General features: G+C 39.9%; 1 long non-coding RNA gene across 1 annotated transcript in view; it reads right to left on the bottom strand.

Annotated features, from left to right (window-relative positions):
- Positions 1–214: 214 nt before the first annotated feature.
- LOC138854900 (uncharacterized) overlaps positions 215–7,774 on the bottom strand; it is a 74,907-nt gene continuing 67,347 nt past the window's right edge. Inside the window, exon 3 of the long non-coding RNA XR_011394058.1 lies at positions 215–796. This is a non-coding gene — a long non-coding RNA (uncharacterized lncRNA). The remainder of the gene's footprint in view (positions 797–7,774) is intronic.

Here is a 7,774-nt window from a genome sequence, read left to right as displayed (position 1 = left end):
TCATCATAAGAGGGCGGGACTCGCTAGCGGAAGTTTTGTAGGTGAGGCCCAGAAATTGGGGCAAAGGTTAGAAATAGGGCAAAGGACCGATTACCTCATATTCCACAGTCCTTGTTAAACTGAAAAGCCACTGGTTAGAGATCAGTCTTCATAAAAAAATATCTAGGTGCTGCACATGTATTCATAATGTGGGAGATCTTGTAGGCGTATGGAAGACTCCTTACAGTTTCACCAGTGTTAACATGATCACTGTGGCATGCAAAGAGTACGTAACCTTTATTCGGCGCATGTACACACCCTCATTTACAGGCTATCTCCCCCAACCAGCGAACCAGGTTGCTAAGAGTTGATGATGGGGCCCCGTCGTTCAACTAGTGACCAGGTTCTAGCCAATAAGAAGATGGTTTTGGCAATCGCAGAGGTTATGTGGGTACCGCTCTCCTGTCTGCCCTTGTCATTCCCATTCTAGAGCTGGTTGAAGCACGGTCTGATATCTTGTGGCTTCTATTTCTGCTTTGCTTACCGTGGAGTGCACTATACTTATCTCTGTACATAGTGTACATATTGCTGTTATAAATTGGTGAAGGATAATATAAGTCTAAACTTTTTCTACTGTGTTTATTTTGCTCCCATTACACCCGGGGTAACAGGCCATTTGAATCCTGGGTTGTAATAATCACATCCACCACAGGTAATACTGTAGACTCTTGCATACTTTGGTCCTGTGTAGGATATGGAGGTTCTCGTGATGTCTCGGACGGTTCTGGTCGTAACCACAGTAACATCGATGTTGAATCTGTGTAGTATAGGAATCACTGTTGGCTGTGGCGCTGGCAGGTAATATCTTCATTCAGTATTGTGTCGGTTCCTGGCTGTCATATTTATTTTGTCCAATTTACCTTAGCAGTGGAAGATCATAACAAGTATGTTAAATTTTTACTTACCAATATAATCAATGTTGAAATTATTATTTACACTGGTTAAAAAATTTACTAACCAGTGGCTTTCTCAGTCCAGAGATTATATGCCAAAGGTAGTATAATATGAGCTAATCAGTCCCTTATCTTGACCTACTTTCACTAGTAAATCCTGCCCACCTATGCGTAAACCTTCAAATACTGTACCTTTCATCTGACTTCATTATGCTGGTATTCATTCCCTGCCTCTACTTCAGAATGATCATGGCTAATGGAGTGAACTTCCATCACGGCTGAGAGACTGACTACTACATCTTCCAATGTTTTCAGTATATAATCTATTAAATAGAAAAAGCAAGTTGTTGCCGTAACGTTTTCAAAATAAAGGCACCCAGGTGTTGCTCGCTCTCTCCTCTACCTTAACAAAGCGCATCATCAGCCACATTAAGAGCTGTATGTTAAAACAACAGTTTAGATTTATCAAGGATGAGAGACTAATCACCTCAAAATACCTCTCCGTGTCTTCTACCCTCTCCACTATTTATTCTCTGTACGGGATTGATAAAGGCATTGGTTGGCGAAAAGTCTCCACAATTAAATTACGAAGTGTTCCACGTGTCTTATCTACCAGAGATGACGCTCATCCAACAACACGACGAAGAAAACCACTACGATGACAAGGGAGATTACCATGACGATTACAAACGACGATAACAATGAAGACTTAATCGATCACGATGCTGACAACGATGTCAACAACCACGACGATGACAACTATGAAGACAACAAGGCACCTGGGGGCAACCCAAGAGGCGGACTGCTGACAACAGTGAAGCAAGAGAAGATACTGCAGAGCAACCTTTTATTTGCTTGCTCTGCAATGTGCGTCTTAGCTATCACCGCCAAGAAAATAGGAAATAATCAGACTTGATCCGAGGAAAAAGAGTTTTTCAAATTCCTTCAATCAAGAGCCCTTGAAGGGATAAAACCTTAACATTCCATCGGGGACAATAGCCCATGTACCACAGACGTTACAGACAGACAGATTGACGCACCAATGGACAAAGGACAATCAGTCACTGTGAATAAATAAGGCCCAGTGGCGCTAAATTTTCGAATAAATATTCCCCCGTTTCCAGAAATCCGACAAGTTGTGTTTTCTTGGGCGTTCCAGATGAGTGAGGCTTCGACGCCGCAACCAGAATCAACATGCTGCCACAAAAACACACAATGGAATTCTGTCAAGCGTTGAAGCGATCCAAAATACTCAGCAATGTTCTACATGCCGTCAAATGCTAATGCCTTAGAAAACATTACCAAATGACTTAAAGCCAGAGAGAGTTACACGGTGAAAGGGGGGTGGAGGCCTAAGAGAGAAAAAGAAACACAAGTAGACAGGTACACACACAAACACACACACACACACACAAACTAGCAATAAGTCGAAGCATATATGGAGCAGCAAGCCCTCAGCAAGATGGAAACAAAACCCGGATCACGGAGAATGAGCTCAGATTCTCGGAATGAACAAAAAAGCGAAGAATTATTTACCTTCCCCCCCCCCATCCCCCGAATAACCCCCGCGGCTGGGTAACCCTTGGGCAAGGGAGAGACAGAGTAAACACCGAGTGGTCCCGTGTTGATTCTCTCCATTCACGTGTTAATCAATTATTTCCTCTCCCACGCCGCTACCCAGATATAGAGGCCTTGCTCAGCCGCCTCCCTCACCTGGGCTCAGGCAAGTGCTAGATCCTCAGATTCATGAATAAGCCCCTTGTACAGCACTTAGGTATCTTTAATACCGAAATAAAAATACCTAAGTGTTGCACCTGAGTCTCAGTCATCAACTTGTTGGTATTGTATACTTAGTTGGTTGGTTAATGGGGCCTAAAGCTTAACGACTACACTAAGGTCATTAAGGCTGCACGTAACCTTTTCACCACCAGATAAGAATACTTTAATCCCTTAAATAGGGATTAAAGTAAACTCTCACTATACAGAGAGAAAAACACAACTGGGTGTATATATCCTGTCTTAATTATGCGAGGTTTAGCTTATTTTAACTTGATCTAGCAAGGAGGCTTAGCTACGCTTAACTAACCGTTTACGAAAAGTGAGAAAATCATTTAAAAATCGCCAAAATTACGCTTTAGCTTTTTGGTTATTTTTTTTTATATAAATATGCATAGTATTTACATGCTATACTAGGAGTGTACTGCATATCTTATGGTTTTTGTAAGATATTAAAAACTTGAAAAATACTGAAAAGGGGATAACTAAAAATATTTTTATGGTTTAAGACCAGCGTGAACATTATATGGAGTTGAGAACACGAGTCGTACGTGTTGACAATCCAGATATATAGTACTCCAGAAGGTTAAGTATGATGCTCTCCATATTGTTTGAGTAAACTTAGCTAACACACACAAACCAATAGCAGTCCGAACCTTCCTTCGAGATACAACTGAGCTGAAAGTTTGAAGCTGGGCAGATGAAGCATTCTTATGTCACGAAAACTTCAGAAGAATGACACTATTATTAGCATCTCCTCTTTGAGGAGATACTAACAATAACAGTAATAATAATAATAATAACAATAATAATTTAGAGCTCTGTCATTTCCAGTGATATAAGACCAATGGGTTAGAACCCTGGAGATAAATATTTGTCTGTACTAAAACTAGCATAACCAAAACAATGTTACAATATACGTAATTTAATATAGCTTAATCCTGTCTTATATATGTAAGACTGGCATTTTTATATTTAACAGTTATTATCACCAATGACATTCAGACTGATTATATCTCGGTTACAGCAATGATGTATTATTTTAGCCTGCTTGTTTTGTACAACTATCCTTAATGAATGACAGTTTTCTAGCGCTGTCGTTAATTTGAGTAAATTTGTAAGTTAATTTATCTATAGGTGTTATTTGGGGTGGGATAGGGGTAGGCTGGAGTGGGTTAGGTCTGATTTGTTTTGTTAGGTTAGATTTGGTTATAGCTTAATACCCAAATCTAATTAATTATAACCTACAGTGACATATATATATATATATATATATATATATATATATATATATTTTTTTTTTTTTTTTTTTTTTTTTTTTTTTTTATCACACCGGCCGATTCCCACCAAGGCAGGGTGGCCCGAAAAAGAAAAACTTTCACCATCATTCACTCCATCACTGTCTTGCCAGAAGGGTGCTTTACACTACAGTTTTTAAACTGCAACATTAACACCCCTCCTTCAGAGTGCAGGCACTGTACTTCCCATCTCCAGGACTCAAGTCCGGCCTGCCGGTTTCCCTGAATCCCTTCATAAATGTTACTTTGCTCACACTCCAACAGCACGTCAAGTATTAAAAACCATTTGTCTCCATTCACTCCTATCAAACACGCTCACGCATGCCTGCTGGAAGTCCAAGCCCCTCGCACACAAAACCTCCTTTACCCCCTCCCTCCAACCCTTCCTAGGCCGACCCCTACCCCGCCTTCCTTCCACTACAGACTGATACACTCTTGAAGTCATTCTGTTTCGCTCCATTCTCTCTACATGTCCGAACCACCTCAACAACCCTTCCTCAGCCCTCTGGACAACAGTTTTGGTAATCCCGCACCTCCTCCTAACTTCCAAACTACGAATTCTCTGCATTATATTCACACCACACATTGCCCTCAGACATGACATCTCCACTGCCTCCAGCCTTCTCCTCGCTGCAACATTCATCACCCACGCTTCACACCCATATAAGAGCGTTGGTAAAACTATACTCTCATACATTCCCCTCTTTGCCTCCAAGGACAAAGTTCTTTGTCTCCACAGACTCCTAAGTGCACCACTCACTCTTTTTCCCTCATCAATTCTATGATTCACCTCATCTTTCATAGACCCATCCGCTGACACGTCCACTCCCAAATATCTGAATACGTTCACCTCCTCCATACTCTCTCCCTCCAATCTGATATTCAATCTTTCATCACCTAATCTTTTTGTTATCCTCATAACCTTACTCTTTCCTGTATTCACCTTTAATTTTCTTCTTTTGCACACCCTACCAAATTCATCCACCAATCTCTGCAACTTCTCTTCAGAATCTCCCAAGAGCACAGTGTCATCAGCAAAGAGCAGCTGTGACAACTCCCACTTTGTGTGTGATTCTTTATCTTTTAACTCCACGCCTCTTGCCAAGACCCTCGCATTTACTTCTCTTACAACCCCATCTATAAATATATTAAACAACCACGGTGACATCACACATCCTTGTCTAAGGCCTACTTTTACTGGGAAAAAATTCCCCTCTTTCCTACATACTCTAACTTGAGCCTCACTATCCTCGTAAAAACTCTTTACTGCTTTCAGTAACCTACCTCCTACACCATACACTTGCAACATCTGCCACATTGCCCCCCTATCCACCCTGTCATACGCCTTTTCCAAATCCATAAATGCCACAAAGACCTCTTTAGCCTTATCTAAATACTGTTCACTTATATGTTTCACTGTAAACACCTGGTCCACACACCCCCTACCTTTCCTAAAGCCTCCTTGTTCATCTGCTATCCTATTCTCCGTCTTACTCTTAATTCTTTCAATTATAACTCTACCATACACTTTACCAGGTACACTCAACAGACTTATCCCCCTATAATTTTTGCACTCTCTTTTATCCCCTTTGCCTTTATACAAAGGAACTATGCATGCTCTCTGCCAATCCCTAGGTACCTTACCCTCTTCCATACATTTATTAAATAATTGCACCAACCACTCCAAAACTATATCCCCACCTGCTTTTAACATTTCTATCTTTATCCCATCAATCCCGGCTGCCTTACCCCCTTTCATTTTACCTACTGCCTCACGAACTTCCCCCACACTCACAACTGACTCTTCCTCACTCCTACAAGATGTTATTCCTCCTTGCCCTATACACGAAATCACAGCTTCCCTATCTTCATCAACATTTAACAATTCCTCAAAATATTCCTTCCATCTTCCCAATACCTCTAACTCTCCATTTAATAACTCTCCTCTCCTATTTTTAACTGACAAATCCATTTGTTCTCTAGGCTTTCTTAACTTGTTAATCTCACTCCAAAACTTTTTCTTATTTTCAACAAAATTTGTTGATAACATCTCACCCACTCTCTCATTTGCTCTCTTTTTACATTGCTTCACCACTCTCTTAACTTCTCTCTTTTTCTCCATATACTCTTCCCTCCTTGCATCACTTCTACTTTGTAAAAACTTCTCATATGCTAACTTTTTCTCCCTTACTACTCTCTTTACATCATCATTCCACCAATCGCTCCTCTTCCCTCCTGCACCCACTTTCCTGTAACCACAAACTTCTGCTGAACACTCTAACACTACATTTTTAAACATACCCCATACCTCTTCGACCCCATTGCCTATGCTCTCATTAGCCCATCTATCCTCCAATAGCTGTTTATATCTTACCCTAACTGCCTCCTCTTTTAGTTTATAAACCTTTACCTCTCTCTTCCCTGATGCTTCTATTCTCCTTGTATCCCATCTACCTTTTACTCTCAGTGTAGCTACAACTAGAAAGTGATCTGATATATCTGTGGCCCCTCTATAAACATGTACATCCTGAAGTCTACTCAACAGTCTTTTATCTACCAATACATAATCCAACAAACTACTGTCATTTCGCCCTACATCATATCGTGTATACTTATTTATCCTCTTTTTCTTAAAATATGTATTACCTATAACTAAACCCCTTTCTATACAAAGTTCAATCAAAGGGCTCCCATTATCATTTACACCTGGCACCCCAAACTTACCTACCACACCCTCTCTAAAAGTTTCTCCTACTTTAGCATTCAAGTCCCCTACCACAATTACTCTCTCACTTGGTTCAAAGGCTCCTATACATTCACTTAACATCTCCCAAAATCTCTCTCTCTCCTCTGCATTCCTCTCTTCTCCAGGTGCATACACGCTTATTATGACCCACTTCTCGCATCCAACCTTTACTTTAATCCACATAATTCTTGAATTTACACATTCATATTCTCTTTTCTCCTTCCATAACTGATCATTTAACATTACTGCTACCCCTTCCTTTGCTCTAACTCTCTCAGATACTCCAGATTTAATCCCATTTATTTCCCCCCACTGAAACTCTCCTACCCCCTTCAGCTTTGTTTCGCTTAGGGCCAGGACATCCAACTTCTTTTCATTCATAACATCAGCAATCATCTGTTTCTTGTCATCCGCACTACATCCACGCACATTTAAGCAACCCAGTTTTATAAAGTTTTTCTTCTTCTCTTTTTTAGTAATTGTATACAGGAGAAGGGGTTACTAGCCCATTGCTCCCGGCATTTTAGTCGCCTCATACGACACGCATGGCTTACGGAGGAAAGATTCTTTTCCACTTCCCCATGGACAATAGAAGAAATAAAAAGAACAAGAGCTATTTAGAAAAAGGAGAAAAACCTAGATGTATGTATATATATATATATGCATGTGCGTGTCTATGAAGTGTGACCAAAGTGTAAGTAGGAGTAGCAAGATATCCCTGTTATCTTAGCGTGTTTATGATGTCGTGCCGAATATGTAAAACTGGTCAATTAGTAAGAACTCATTTAAAATTAAGTCCTTTCTGAATTTTTTTTTTTATACTTTTAAAGATATATTTTTTTTCATTAATGTTAATGTAAAAAAATTTAATTTTGCACCATAAGAATCTTAGAAAACTTACCTAACCTTATTATAACAAGAACACTTTATTTTAGCCTAACCCAACTAAATATATTTTAAATTTGTTTACAGTAATTTAATACTAAACAAACACAGTGAAATATATTTTTCTCGTTAGGTTC

This window comes from Cherax quadricarinatus, chromosome 73 (genome assembly GCF_038502225.1).
Source record: "Cherax quadricarinatus isolate ZL_2023a chromosome 73, ASM3850222v1, whole genome shotgun sequence".
Classification (NCBI taxonomy): domain Eukaryota; kingdom Metazoa; phylum Arthropoda; class Malacostraca; order Decapoda; family Parastacidae; genus Cherax; species Cherax quadricarinatus.
The sequence above is the reverse complement of the archived record's forward strand: the minus strand, read 5'-3'. Positions and strand labels throughout refer to the sequence as shown.